The 15,885-nt window shown below is 37.7% G+C and overlaps 1 protein-coding gene across 2 annotated transcripts in view; it reads left to right on the forward strand.

Annotated features, from left to right (window-relative positions):
• Positions 1-1,291: 1,291 nt before the first annotated feature.
• The window catches only part of LOC308691897 (activin receptor type-1-like), a 92,409-nt gene continuing 77,815 nt past the window's right edge, over positions 1,292-15,885 (forward strand). Inside the window, exon 1 of one of the 2 annotated variants that reach the window (XM_081367479.1) lies at positions 1,292-1,620. The gene's annotated coding sequence lies outside the window, so the exon portion shown is untranslated. The remainder of the gene's footprint in view (positions 1,621-15,885) is intronic. The other variant, XM_081367480.1, reaches the window with a different exon arrangement.

The raw sequence follows: 15,885 nt of genomic DNA on the forward strand, positions 1-15,885 counted from the left end.
CCACATTCTCATCTTTAAGGGAAAATGATTTACTTGGCCCAAACTCATTATGTTTGAGGGTGAAGGACTCCCAATGATAAGCAGTGGCATCTGATGCTTTTTAGCCAAAAAATCATTATGTTTTTGGATACAAGTACTTAAATAATTTGTGGTGGTCAGCAATCAAGTGCTTCAAATAAACTGTCATGCCTGAAGTGAGACAAGACGAAAACACAATGTTTATTATTTGAAGTAACAATGACAACAAACTCCAGTGTTTATGTCCTGGAGGAACAATATCACTAAACAAAAGTGGGAGGTTTTTCGCAAGACATAATGTCTGAATTGAATTTAAACCAATGCTATTACCAGCACTCTCCAAAATAAGCTTTGTTTTTATGTTTCAAATATCCATAATAAAAAGAATAAACCCTCAAAAGCAAGTCCTCTAGATAACCAAAAAGCAATTTAATTTCGTACTGAGCCCCATCCTCAAGAACATAATGCATTGAATCGAATGAGTAGTTATTGCAAACATGAAAATACTTTTGTCTATTAAGTATAGAATTTTTTTTCAAACCATACAGTGACCTCAATTGTGGGTTTTCCTGGAGAGGCTGGCCATGCATTTCAAAGATTTCTTTCCCACAAAGGACTATACCTTAGGATAATCCTCACTGTATACTGTTTCAGAATTATTATTTTCTATTAAACAAATGTGACAGAAATGATGGCTACTAAATGACTCGTTAAAACCAAGGATTGTGTTTTTGTGGACCCATCTTAAAGACAAAAGTGTTGAAAAAAAGTCTACTGTTTGGACAATATTGTTAAAACTTTGTAACTTTAATGTTACACAATATCCACTATAATATGAGGAAAAAAATGTAGTATGTGGTGATGAGGGGTACTTGAGTCTTTGTGATAGGCGTGTGGAGGTTGTGAAACACTGGCTATCTGTAAAATGAGCAAGAAATTATGGATGACAGAATAATCACATCAGGATAGCTTACATGCACTCTGTTGGGCAGATACATTTGTGGAGGTTTATTTCAGTCTTTGTTTTCGACACAAACTATTCAAATGTATTTTAAAGCCTCACAAGTTAAAAAAAGGGCCAAATAACATCAAAAAGACCAATTAAAATGTATTAGCCTAGAGACTAGCACCTTAGGTTATTCTCTCATATTTGCTGTGCTGTCTCATTGCATTACCTATTTATCCGAATAATACATCAAGGAAAATTACTTTATTCACTCATGCGCCACCTAGTGGAACCAAATATCTTAGGAGCCGAATACATTGTAACACCGGGTCACAGTCTGGCTGGAAACGAGAAAGTATCCAGTGTGTGTGTGTGTGTGTGTGTGTGTGTGCGCGCGCGTGCGTGCGTGTGTGTGTGTGTGTGTGTGCGTGCGTGCGTGTGCGTGCTCCTCCTACTGCAGGCCTATCCCATGCATCCTAGTAAAACACGCGAAAGCAGGAAGGATCCAGCACGACTACGATTCGATCGTAAACATTGCATGAAGTTGATGAAGTTTATGGATGTAGACGGAAAATGCGCGTTGTTCGTTACACGGCAGGACTGAGGTCTGAGAGGCGTTCGTCATTTCTTCCAGCTTTTATGAACGCGTTGTGAAGGTAAGATTTATGCTTTTGCAATTGCCTTTATTAAAGAATCGTGTTTTCTTGCTTCGCTTTACTTTTAAAGTTTTGGTCTACTAAACTGAACTTTGTCGTTGTTCGTATTACTAGAAATTATTTGCTTATTCTGTAATGAGTTTATATGAAGACAGTCTTCTCTGTTCGAAGTGTAGTATAGCATACTAGTAGGTATATTAATATGCCATTAAAACACCTCTAAAAAGTGTTGTGCAACATGAGACAAAGCCATCAGATAGGCTACAGGATCTGAAAGGCTTAAAATCAGGATAACTTAAAATGATTTCCATATTTAAAAGCTTTGGAAAACGGACATGCTGAGTTGGGATTTTGGAAGTTTTTTCGGCGACAAGTTGCAAAATTGAGAGCAATCGACATTCGACACTTTGTTAGTGTGTCTTTGTGATGCAGACGAGGGCTGTAAGTTCGACTCTCACCTCTGCGGAGCCATCAGCTCCACACTGAGCTTCCAGCATAACAAAGCCTAGAGACGGACATCTCATTCAATCATTCTCAGAAGACATTCAGAGAGGTCACACTATGTCATTTACTTAGACATGACTATATCTGTAGGTCTACATGAACTATGTCCAGCAGTCCACTGTGTATAATAAAATATACATTAGAGTATTCATATATTATGGAGATAGTTTTTTTTTTTGACATAATATTTTAATTCAAGGATGGTTCCACTCATACAGAAGTCAGCATGTTTCATAGTCAAATTGAATAATTGAAATCTATTATATTCTTGTCTGTAGACTTCACTGCAAGGACAGAAAATAACGGGGAAAATGCCCTTAAAAGTGTAAAAATCAATACATTTCTTTGATTTGGGATTTGGGTTATATTTCTATAAAAAAAGTCTAGTTAATTATTCCTATTAGATGGAGAATTTATTTTAATTTAGTTCTCCTTAAGTCTCCTTAGGTCTCCTAAGTAGTATTATTATCATTTCAAATTATTTTTTTTCAAGGTCTGTAAACAATCAGTTATTATTATCATCAGTTAAAATGACTGTCATGGTATTATAACCATCTCAGAAATAATACCCTATATGGTATTAAACAATCAGTTTACTTATTATCATCAGTTAAAATGACTGTTAAATTAATGAAATTTGAACAAATGCCTTATAACAAACTTTTTTGTTTATTCAAATTTCAATATTAACAATTTGTAATTTTTTAAAAGAACAATGGAGTCCTATGTATTTTATTTAGAAAATTAATTTCACTTTTTATGATTTAATAGAAATATAGTGTCAAAAATGGTGGGAAATGAATGCATAAATCTAACAATTTGATTAATGTTTTAAAATGTAATTTGTCAAAATGTAAATGTTTAAAATGTAAATGAAATATTAACAACTTTTATTCTTTTATTTTTTGCCAAACTGCAGCACATCAGAGATTTATTAAATTAAAACAATGACATTCCTTAAATACGGTTTGCATAAATTGTATTATTTTTATTATTATTATTTTGAGAAGTACATTCTATTGTACAATAGAAATATATTTCTGTCATCATTTAGAAATATATTTCTAACCGAACCATTCAGATACTTAAAAAGCTGTGCCATTTTACAAAGATAAGCTGATTTGGTGGAATCATATACTCTCTCTCTCTCTCTCTCTCTCTCTCTCTCTCTCTCTCTCTCTCTCTCTCTCTCTCTCTCTCTCTCTCTCACTCACTCACTCACTCACTCACTCACTCACTCACTCACTCTCTCTCTCAGACTGATATACTGTTATATATAGATTAAGGGGCAGAGATATTATAACAAGATCCCCTTCCAACGTCAGAAGTCAGACTGATCGGCTTATTTTTTTACATGCTTGCAGAAAAAGGCTTACCAAAACAAAGTCACTGGGTTGTCACTTGTCACGTTTTCTGGGTTGGTAGATGCACTGGGGACCTGATTATAGCACTTAAACACGGAAAAAGTCAGAATTTCTTGTCCCCTTTAAGGGATAAAATTATTGACCACAGTGGGATTTTAAGTTATAAACGGGACATGGCCCGGAGGGATGTTATTTTCTCCTTTTGCAGCCACTTGTGCCCACATTTTTTTGCAAATTGGATATCTATCCTCGAGGACAACCACACGTTAGTTTTTAGTATATCCAAAGTATTCCCATACTGCAAAATGTAACTTTTTTTCGACGGGGGATAGAGATAACAGCTTCTGTCTCTGACATTTTCTCCACTGTACGTGTGCGGGTGGAGCAAGTTGAGAGTCTAAGCAGTCAAGTGAAAAGAAGTTGCTTATGTGCAGGTGAGATTATCAGGCCTGACTCCAGCTTTGAGATGTAACGTGAGCCTAGTGAAATTCCTGGTGGGCCCAGAGTTTTAAAATTATAACCCCCCCCCATAACAGATTTTGTAACTTTATGTTATAATAAAAGAGGCAGGTAGTGGAAGGGTCTCTATATAAACTATACAAGGCCCAATGTTAAGGAGTTTTTCTACTGGTTCATTTCTGGTTCAGATTTTTACTTTGCAAACATTTTCACTGGCCCCACCCCAAAATGAAAAAAAAAAAAAGTGTTATTAGTATTTTAATAAATATTAAGTCAACTAACAGTCAGTAATAAAATAAGAACAACTGAACAAATTGCAATAGCACAAATAAATACAATCAGGGCTGGGCTGGGGGCCCCTGGGCTTGAGTTTATATTTGGGCCCTACTTGCGTTTCAAATGACCTCAACTAGAACATAATTAGAGTAGTAAAAAATACACAAATAGTAAAACATTCTTTGAGATTCTTAGAACAATCATTATGCAACATGCTTAGGGCCAGATTTACTAACAGCTTGCGCCAGCGCAAACCCTCTTTTGGCGTTAAAAAACTACTGTCAGGATATACTAAAGACACGCACTAAAAAATTAGCGCTGAAAAGGCGTGGATACAGTTATTTTGCTGCTGACCTTATTGCGAATGCATTTGTAGGAGTTTCCCTTTCAGAAGTAAAATTTATGGGAGGAGAGTATTTAAATGAATCATGCAACGTGAGTTACTAAGGTTTGCGCTCGTCAATTTACTGGTGTTTGCGCCATTTTTTAAATGCCAAAAAACCCATATCTTAAACCATACGCTAACTGGTAGATTGCGTTGGTCATTATGGAAATGATCTGGCTGCGTCTGTGTTCTTTAATTTACTGATCGTCAGTAGATCACGCCTAGAACTTTCCACTCCCATAGACACTTTTTTTTGGAATTGCGCTCTCACGCTAATGTGCCCTGTTTAGTAAACCAGTCTAGTCAAAGTTAAGAGGTGATAAAAAGTCAAAAATAGAAGAGATGAGAGAAGATCTAAACTCTGAAATAACACTGAGCAATAAAGCCAGACATGAACAGTATTTTTAAATTTATCACGTGTCCTCTTTTGTAGTTACTTAAAGGTCCTGTTTTTCGTGTGTTTTTGAAGCTTTGATTGTGTTTACAGTGTGCAATATAACATGTGTTCATGTTTCGCGTGTAAAAAAACAGTATTTTTCACACAATTTACTTATCTGTATACTGCTGTTTTCACTGTCCTAAGAACGGGCTGATGACTTCCTTGTTCTATGAAGTCCCTCCTTCAGAAATACGTAACGAGTTCTTATTGTGCCAGTGGTTCCTGTGTTGTGATTCGACAGCAGCTTAGCGCACGTTGCCCGGAAAGGTCATGCCTCTTACCATCCCTGGGAAAGCCACACAAAGGTGATTGGACTGAAATAACAGCATCTCGACGACATGGCGACACACTCTACAAACACAACTCTTCCTCTTCTCCGTGGGAGCGCAACAAGACCACGCCCCCTTTTTTGTGTATTCCTGTGGGCGGAGGTTAGTCAAAAAAGTGTTCTAGTGACGTCATTAAAGAAGGAAGTAGAGGGATTTAGTCCAAACCGGCTGTTCGATGTAGGCGACTTCTGTTAAATAAAATATCTCGCTTGGCATTGAACTATGAGCTTTATAATTTTACAGATATTATTTATACTCTAACAACAACATTACACACTAACTAAAGTTTGAAACATGGGATCACGAAGAACGGGACCTTTAAAGGCACACCATGCAGTTTGTGTTTTTCTCAAACAGCGACCCCTAGAGTCGATGTGGTATAATGTGGGATAATACATTTATTTTATATAGCACCTTTAAAAGTTGCTTTCTCAAAGCGCTTTACAGGCAAACATAACAACAGAGAAACTACACACTTTAAATACAATAATAAACAAAAAAATTTAAATCAAGTAAAAGCAATCCTAAAATAAAACAAGTCGTGATTCTCGCGAGATTTGTCGGGGAGCCACCTCTCAAACCTGCATTTCTGGTTTTGCCCCCGCTTTGCAATCGGGATGATTCGCCCTACTATGAGTTTGTTTACCATCGAAATGATTCCGAAGCTGTTATATTAAGGTACAAATCTTGCATAGTGTGCCTTAATCCCTTGTGCATCAATTAAAAAAAGTTACACATTGGTCCATAGTGGACAAAAATGTCCATGTCAAAAAGTTTAAGCTTGGGAGCTCAGACTTAAGTTTGGTCTCATTTTAAAGAAAACCCTTGATAGATTATTGTTGAAGTAAAAACATTTAAAAAAGTAAAAATAATAATTATTTATGACATTTATATTTTATGTGAAATGTATATTTTATGAAACATGTTGAACTCTAAAACTGCTAGAAAATCAAAGCCATAAATCTAAACAAGTTGTGTTCCAAATTTGAGGTTGATATATCAAAAAATGTAGCCTAGAAATCTAGACGCACCCTAGCGGCAGCAAAATTTATTTTGCAGCCAGGGTAGTCTAGCCCCGCGGCGGGCTTAACATAATGACGACAGAGTTGCGACGGTTCCCTGCTACTTGAAAACAAAGAATGGCTTCTGCTGCTGGCGAACAGTCTTTCGAATCGGCTTTGGCCGCGACTCTGGAGGACTTGGAGTTAAGTTTTTCTTTGAGAAAAGAGCAAAGAACGGCACTTAAGTCATTCTTAAAAAAGGAAGATGTGTTCGTAGTTTTGCCGGCCAGATTCAAAAGTTGAATCTATCAACTAACGTTAGCTCTGCTGTTGGGAAAACGCTCTGGTTGGTTGAAGAACTGTCCTATTGCGTGCAGAGGGAATTTGAAAGACAGCCGTTTATCCCTCCCCTCGGATTGAGCCGTGTCTATGGTGAGTTGCCAGACCTAACATCTTGATGTAGGTCTGGCTTGCCAGGCTACAAAAAATGTGCTTTCAGTAAGTTTTTGTTTGGGCGCAGTACCACATTTTCCCCATTAGATGCCAGCAAAACTCCACTGGTACACACAGTGGTTGGATTTGTGATTTGCAGTAGTTTTTCTCTCTTAAATATAACAAGCACATATTTTTATTATGCACATACAAACCACACTCTTACATCCATACCAACACACCCACACAATTATAGCTGCATAATTTATCCAATTGGCTCTATAATATGCAGAAGCAAACAGGAATAGAGCGAGTATTTGCTTTTATAGGCCAAACCTGAGAAAATGGCACCATCTGGTAAAAAATAGTAACATTTTTAATTTTGAAGCCTTGCCAACAGAATGAAAGCCTCTTAACAAAGTTAGCTTCATTTTATAGTTAAATGGCCCTGGGATTAAAAATTATAGTTTTAATGGGTTTCAATGGGGACATGTTTGTCCAAAAGGTGCTGAGAGGAACTATTTTGTTTACCTAGTTCAATTTTTTTTTTTTTTTTTAAGGAAATGGGGGTGAAATAGTAAAATTCCAACTAGAATGTACATTTCTTGAACAAAATGTAAGTGGTGCTTGCAGTGGCAAAACTCGCCACTGGGCAGATGCTAACACAATTATGTTGGTATACCATGATATACCACATTTTTAGCATGATTTACTACGAATTACTAGCCTGACTTCGTCATACTCATATTCTAGTCAGAATGTGAGTCTGATACTGCTCCATATGACTTTGATTATGGGGCGTGTCTCAACCGAACCAGAAAAAAAAGGACTCGATCCGTTGAGGAGTAATTATGCTCGGCTCCCAGAAGGCCGAGCCAATCAAATTGCCAGGGCGGGCTTTAATCGATGATGGACAGATGATCTGCAGTTACGTAATCACCCACGTCACCAAAGAGCGCTTGATTTGAATTAGTTTACAACAAAGACGACTGCAGCTGGAGAATTGAGATTTCACGAGTTCACACTTACAAATAAGTCAGATAGAATAAATGCGTAGGCTATATGAGATTTCACGAGTTCCAACAAAAGAGAACATGCTTTTACTCCAAACTCGCTTCATAACGACAGTTGAGCATCCTTCTGTGAGATGATGTGGCTTCTTCTTACACTGAATAAGGCAGTCGGTCTGTCACGGGCAGGAGGGGCTACAAATGAAAACAGGCCCTCATTTATCGTCACATATAGACTACTGGTGTAATCTACAGAAATACAGTCATAAAGTCACAACTTTATTGCTCCGGCATTTACAGTATATACAAAATATATACGCTACTTTAATTAAAATATACAGAAATTGAATCAGGTAAAGTGATACGGGAAATGAAGGGGAAAATAAAGCAAATAGGCTACTTAACAATGAATAAAAAATGTAACCAATAATATAAAAATATTAAATAAAAAAAATAAACGAGCAGTGAATGAATTTAATAGAGGGTGGATGGGATAGATAAAAATGTTTTATAATGCATATTATTTTATCATTTATTGCAAACTTCATTCGATTGCTTGCTGAATAGGCACCATCGCGTGCAATATTATAGGCAAAATGTTAATAGAATAATTTCTTAAGTCCGCACTTTTTCTTAATTAAAAATTAATATTATTATAGGCCTATCCGTGCCAGGTTGCTATGGTCACGCAGGTTGTTTGCGCAGTTAACAAAAATATGTCGTTCAACATATGATCTCATAAGGATGACGTTCCCACAAATTATTAGGTGTGTTCGACATCGGCTGCGGCTGGATGTAACCGATCAGCGAGAGTAGCCGCGGGGAGGAGCTGCAAACGGAGACGTGAAGTCGGACACTTTCTGGTTCCCGTGGTGACCGCTCACGTTGTGTTAGCATACTTTGCCACAGCTGAAGTGAAATAAATGCAATATTTGCCAAATAATACACAGATGTTTCTGAGACATTTTCTTCATACAGTGTCTGTTTGAACAAGAATAAAGTTCAACATGCTACTATCAATGAAGTGGAGTCTATGTTTTTTCATCAGTTTTAATTTGACAAACATGACACAATATAACACCGCAACTACATGAAAAAAGTGTTTGCTGTTATAAAAACTGATTTGTGAGCTTTAGAGGAACTAAAGGTGGTCGAATAAACACGAAACACACGTGATCGTTGTCATGCGGTGAATCCGGCCAATCGTGGAACAGCTGTGTCGTCATCAGCCCACATGCAGCCCAGTGCAGCCGCTCTTGAGAAGCTGCGCTGGCTGAGTTCTCCGGCTACTCTCGAATCGCTCTCGCGGTACTTTGATGGCATACGTCACAGTCACGTGGCGTCGGCGCTGTATCAAGTCGGACAAAATTTCTAACCGGCATGCACTGCTTCAAGTCAGCCGCCGATCGGTCTGCGCAGAGCTTAATGAAGTCGAACAAGCCTATTATCTCGTGGCTATGACAAAACTAAGTGAACCGAACAAGAATCGCGAATTGGCTGAATGAACGATTGATTAAACTCACTCATTAAGACAGCGACTTGCCGCCACCTACTGGCTGTTTCAGTTTAATATTTAAACGTATTATTTCATTGTTTCCATCATTTCATATTTCTATGAATAGCCTACAATCTCATATTATTTCTGCAATTGTAATTGCAGTGTAAATGCATCCATGGCTCCTCTGCATTAAACAGTCTGTGTAAATAATATCTAATGACATTCAGAGTCCGCTTCTGCACGTCCAGCATCTGCAGTGCGAAGAAGGATTTTGTTGATACGGATTTTATTTTACTGGTAACTGCGCTAAAGTAGTGCCTTGTTATTCTAACTGAATCGATTGATTAAAATTAAGAACATGACATATGATGATGCATACATTTATACGTTTTTTTAAAAAATGCCCCTGGAAATCAATTTATAGCAGAAATATCACCTCTTTATGGAAAAGTTGGTTTCTATTGTTGCTGTCAACATTGTTTTTGGAAGATACATTAAAAATGCAGTTAGCTGTGTACGTATCTACAATGCATGGCATGAGATGTGTGTCTCACTAGCTGCGCTTACATGATGCAACTTTTATTTGATTTAATCCCGAATAATTCCAATTGATGATTTAGTCTAAGATGTGTGATTAATCAGTATCTAAGAGCAGCGTCTTTGGAATATGCGTTATATTTTTAAGCATTTGAATTGTCACATGTTGCGCATGCAAAATTAGGAAACGTGAATGTGAACCGAATTTGCAGTCGTGTTTCAAACACATTGATCAATATGCTTGCGTAGACTTAAAGGTGCTGTATGTAGGATTTAGCGACCTCTAGCGGTGATGTTTCAGATTGCAACCAATAAGTTTACAAGCGCGTGCTCTTGCCATTGCGCGTGCTGACCGTGCTCGAATTTATGAGCGAGCACTGTGCATAGACAGTATATAAACGGCACTGTGGGTACCTTCCAGACTGAGACGCAACACACACCGGAGAAAGCATCACACAACATGCTGGAAACTCAGGTAAACTCCCACTGCAACATTACAATAATAGGCTACATTTATCAGCTTGACGTTGAACTAATGCTCCATGCTCGTACCATGATAAGTATGGAACCCTATCAACCGTGCCGAATTGTGCCACTGCAAGCACCACTTCACATGCTTCAGCAGAAAAAAATTGTTTTTTGTTTTTTATCAATATGTGGAGTTTGTGTTGGAGTCTGTGTTGTGCTGGGAGCAGGTCGTTTCTTAGTGTTATCAGACATGTCATAAGTTGCATAAGTCATAAGTCCATGTCATAAGTTGCAGTGTCGTCGCTGTTGAGTGCAAAGTCAGTAGCTAGATGAGGCGAGAGGCTCAGGAGCGCGCATGCAGGTGACGTCACTGGATTTTGCGGTAAATCCGACTCGGCACCTTCACATAAAAATAAGAATACTTGCTTTCCGAGGTAATAGCAAAACCTGCAAAGTGGATCATTTTAATGTGAGATTACAACCCCTTCACACACATGCAATAAAAAAAAGGATTCATTTTAGTAGAAAAGTTACATACAGCACCTTTAAGTGAAATGTGCGCTGGTTTCTCTCCTTGTTCTGAGCTGGTGAGCGAGTCTTCATCGACAATAAACAATCTTTTATCGGCCTCATCCAGCACATTTACATGAAATGTGATTTAATAGTGGATTTCACGCGCTTCCGTGTCAAAGTGTCTGTTATCAGCGGCTTCTGTTCTTGTGTGCCAAGACATTTCCAGAAATCCCGACCGGCTGATGTTTTGCAGCCATGTCCGGAATAAAGAGTAGGCCTATGTATGGTAAACCTATATACATACAGTTAGGGTGATATTAAAGGACGTAAACCTTGATATAAGATTTTGGCCATTTTGCACATCTCTAAATCATTCATTCCCTGCGTGACCTGTACAGGCACGTCCACAAACCTCTTGCATATTGGTTGGTCACACCACAAGGTGTCACTGTGGCCTCAAAGCTTCAGCTCTGCCACTCTGATCTCAACTTGCTATGTCTGAGGTAAAACACGCCCCCCTCATTAGCATACAGAGGAAGAAATGTATAAATATTGATATAAATAAATGTATAAATAAATAAATGTGGAAATAAATAAATGTAGACATAAATACATATATACAATGAGGAAAATAAGTATTTGAACACCCTGCTATTTTGCAAGTTCTCCCACTTATAAATCATGGAGGGGTCTGAAATTGTCATCGTAGGTGCATGTCCACTGTGAGAGACATAATAATAAAAAAAAAAAAAAAAAATCCAGAAATCACAATGTATGATTTTTTAACTATTTATTTGTATGATACAGCTGCAAATAAGTATTTGACCACCTGAGAAAATCAATGTTAATATTTGGTACAGTAGCCTTTGTTTGCAATTACAGAGGTCAAACGTTTCCTGTAGTTTTTCACCAGGTTTGCACACACTGCAGGAGGGATTTTGGCCCACTCCTCCACACAGATCTTCTCTAGATCAGTCAGGTTTCTGGGCTGTCGCTGAGAAACATGGAGTTTGAGCTCCCTCCAAAGATTCTCTATTGGGTTTAGGTCTGGAGACTGGCTATGCCATGCCAGAACCTTGATATGCTTCTTACAGAGCCACTCCTTGGTTATCCTGGCTGTGTGCTTCGGGTCATTGTCATGTTGGAAGACCCAGCCTCGACCCATCTTCAATGCTCTAACTGAGGGAAGGAGGTTGTTCCCTAAAATCTCGCAATACATGGCCCCGGTCATCCTCTCCTTAATACAGTGCAGTCGCCCTGTCCCATGTGCAGAAAAACACCCCCAAAGCATGATGCTACCACCCCAATGCTTCACAGTAGGGATGGTGTTCTTGGGATGGATCATTCTTCTTCCTCCAAACACGTTTAGTGGAATTATGACCAAAAAGTTCTATTTTGGTCTCATCTGACCACATGACTTTCTCCCATGACTCCTCTGGATCATCCAAATGGTCATTGGCAAACTTAAGACGGGCCTTGACATGTGCTGGTTTAAGCAGGGGAACCTTCCGTGCCATGCATGATTTCAAACCATGACGTCTTAGTGTATTACCAACAGTAACCTTGGAAACGGTGGTCCCAGCTCTTTTCAGGTCATTGACCAGCTCCTCCTGTGTAGTTCTGGGCTGATTTCTCACCTTTCTTAGGATCATTGAGACCCCACGAGGTGAGATCTTGCATGGAGCCCCAGTCCGAGGGAGATTGACAGTCATGTTTAGCTTCTTCCATTTTCTAATGATTGCAAAATAGCAGGGTGTTCAAATACTTATTTTCCTCACTGTACATAAATAAATGTGAAAATAAATAAATGTGGAAATAAATAAATACATAAATGAAAAATAATTAAATGTGGAAAAAATACAATTATACATTAATAAGGAAATAAAAGTATAAATACGCTTTTTTTTTTTTTTTTTTTTTTTTACATTTTCTTTCTTTCTTTCTTTCTTTCTTTCTTTCTTTCTTTCTTTCTTTCTTTCTTTCTTTCTTTCTTTCTTTCTTTCTTTCTTTCTTTCTTTCTTTCTTTCTTTCTTTCTTTCTTTATTTATTTATTTATTTATTTATTATTAAGTCAGGTTTGGCATTCCAAGCAGAGTACCACATAATTTAGAAAGAGCAGTAAACTCCAGCAAGATAAAGTCTTTTTATGCAATTCCACAGACATTTATCAACAGATCAAGTATAATAATGGGAAAAATGAAACATCTTGGAGAGAGTTTTACCATGCTGACTATCGTAACCGAATGCGACACCCTATTTGAATGCTGAATGGAGAATGACTGACTGCCGCAGTGGAGGCATGAGTTTCCGTCAACTTTAATTGGACAACATAAATATTTGTCTGTCTCTCGCATTAAGCTATTGAATGGCTTTGGAAAAACTTACATTATGGCTGCCACTAACGACTATTTTTGTATCGATTGATTAATCTAAATGATTAATTTTCCTCCAAAAATAACATTTTATTTAACTTGCAACTTTGGCATTCAGTAGTATACCATAAAAAAGTATAAATATCATAAATGAGAAAGTCAGAATGTTCTGAATGCCAATATATTCACATGTTCTGGGCTTCTGTTCATTACAGCTGTGAGTGTTCTCCAAAGGAAAAAAAAAATCTGTTTCAGTTAAACCCCAACAGTTGGGTTTTCACATTAAACAAATGCAATGTTTAGAGTCCACTGGAATCAAGTATTAAAATGCAAGTACTCTCAGAAATGTGTAAACAACAGATTTAAACAGACATCTCCAGCATGATGAAAAAAATAAACGGAGGACTTCAGTAGTGAAACAAATAAAATCCAAATTTCTATGAAATCCTTTTTTAAAGAAAAAAGTAAAGTAAGGCTGCAGCTATCGATTATTTTAGTAATAGAGTATTCTACCGATTATTCCATCGATAAATTGAGTAATAGGATAAAGATGTAGTAATAAAGATGGATCCAAGTGAACAACAGCCTTTAAAATACAAATATATGATAACAAACAATAATAATTGGTTCAAATAAAGCATCAAAGTAATCATATGGGTTTTATTGAACAACACTCTTAAAATACACCATGTAAAAAATTCTATAAACATAACTTACAGCGGGGGAAATAAGTATTGAACACGTCATCATTTTTCTCAGTAAATATATTTCCAAAGGTGCTATTGACATGAAATTTTCACCAGATGTTGGTAACAACCCATGTAAGCCATACATACAAAGAAACAAACAAAAATAATTTCAGAAATTAAGTTCTGTGTAATAATGTAAAATGACACAGGGAAAAAGTATTGAACACATGAAGAAAGGGAGGCGCAAAAAGGCATGGAAAGCCAAGACAACTGCTGAAAACTTACAGTAATTAAAAAGCAATCCAGCCCCCTGTCAGTGGAAATTAATAACAGCTGGTTCAGTCCCAAATGATGGCCTACAAAAAGGTCTCATTGCCAAGGTGTCACACAAGACACATCTCATGATGGGTAAAAGCAAAGAGCTGTCTCAAGACCTTCGCAACCTAATTATTGCAAAACATAATGATGACATTGGTTATAGGCGCCATTCTAAGCTTCTGAATGGTCCAGAAGCTTAGAATTTGAACCAATTATTTGAACCAAATATTTGAACCAATTATGGAGCACTTTTGGGGCCATAATACGGAAGTGGAAAGACAATAATTTCACCATCAATTTGCCTCGACCAGTGCTCCTCGCAAGATTTCTGATAGAGGAGTGAAAAGAATAATCAGAAGAGTTGATATCTCAAAAAATTAGCTTTCAGTAAGATTTTATTTGGGCGCAGTACCAAACTTTTTCACTAGATGGACAGCCAGCTTCCTTACTGACCATATAAGGGCGTCCCCATTTTCATATGTTTTGAGTGATCTGAACGATGTCTTTCCATAATTTCATACAATTTATGAAGTATACATCCTGTTCAGAAATAGTATGGGTGTTTTGGCAGTATTTGATTTGATTTCAACCTCTAATAAACATAAAAAGAGCACATATGTGCGTTATAGCTCGCTGCCGCAGAATCCATAATATTTTTCTTTATATTCTAAACATTTTCAGACCTTTTTTTCTCATAACATTTAATCAGTGTTATCTTTTGAACTCTTGGCATGAAAACAAACTGAGGTTTCTACCAATCTTTCATGATTTTTCATGTTTATTTCTATTTAAAAAAAAAAGGCCTAAACACGCCTAATGAATATGAAATATTATTGTTGCAAATTGATAAATTACTGCTCTTCTGTAATTTATTTAAAAAAACAGCCACCAAATATGAAAACTAGAGATTGTAAGCTTTCAAATGATATATAGTTTGTCAATATTACTTTAGGTTTTTACTAAGATATTATTGTTCTAAATATATATGGGCAATATATACCTGTGGGACGGTGACAGTTAAAGGGTCATTTCACCTGTGGAGACATGAATGTGTATTGAAAGTGGGTCATTTATGTAGAAGAAATGTGAAATTATTTTTGAATTTGGAGCTTTCTAGACTGAGAAAAGCCAGAAAATGTATTTTTGGCTTATGTGGATGAAAGACAACAACTCTCAGAATGCACTTGCTTCGCAGCCCTACAAGGCGACTCCCAAGCCACGCCTACCGGTAAGACAGCGCAGTTGAGAACAAAAACATCAAGGCAAGGCTAGGCTACGAGTGAGTCTCCGTGACGAGTTTGCCCAAAATGTCCGGGATTCGGCTTTTGCGTTCTACAGTCGCCATTCATCATGTTTACTGTGGCGAGCAGGACGAGGCTGAGGGGCGCAGGAGAACGGCGCGAGGCCGGTGGCGTGATTACTGACGACCGACACCTGTGAGGCACTGTTCTCGTATCTCGCACGGAGGAGCAGGTATTTTCTTAGCAATGGTAAAACACACATCAACCGATCACGCCACCGGCCTCGCGTCTTTCAACCGATCACGCCACCGGCCTCGCGTCTTTCAACCGATCACGCCACCGGCCTCGCGTCTTTCAACCGATCACGCCACCGGCCTCGCGTCTTTCTCCCGCGGCGCTAGCCTCGTCCTGCTCCCTGTATTACTGTGAT

This window comes from Scardinius erythrophthalmus (genome assembly GCF_964197995.2).
Source record: "Scardinius erythrophthalmus genome assembly, chromosome: 6".
Taxonomy (NCBI): Eukaryota; Metazoa; Chordata; class Actinopteri; order Cypriniformes; family Leuciscidae; genus Scardinius; species Scardinius erythrophthalmus.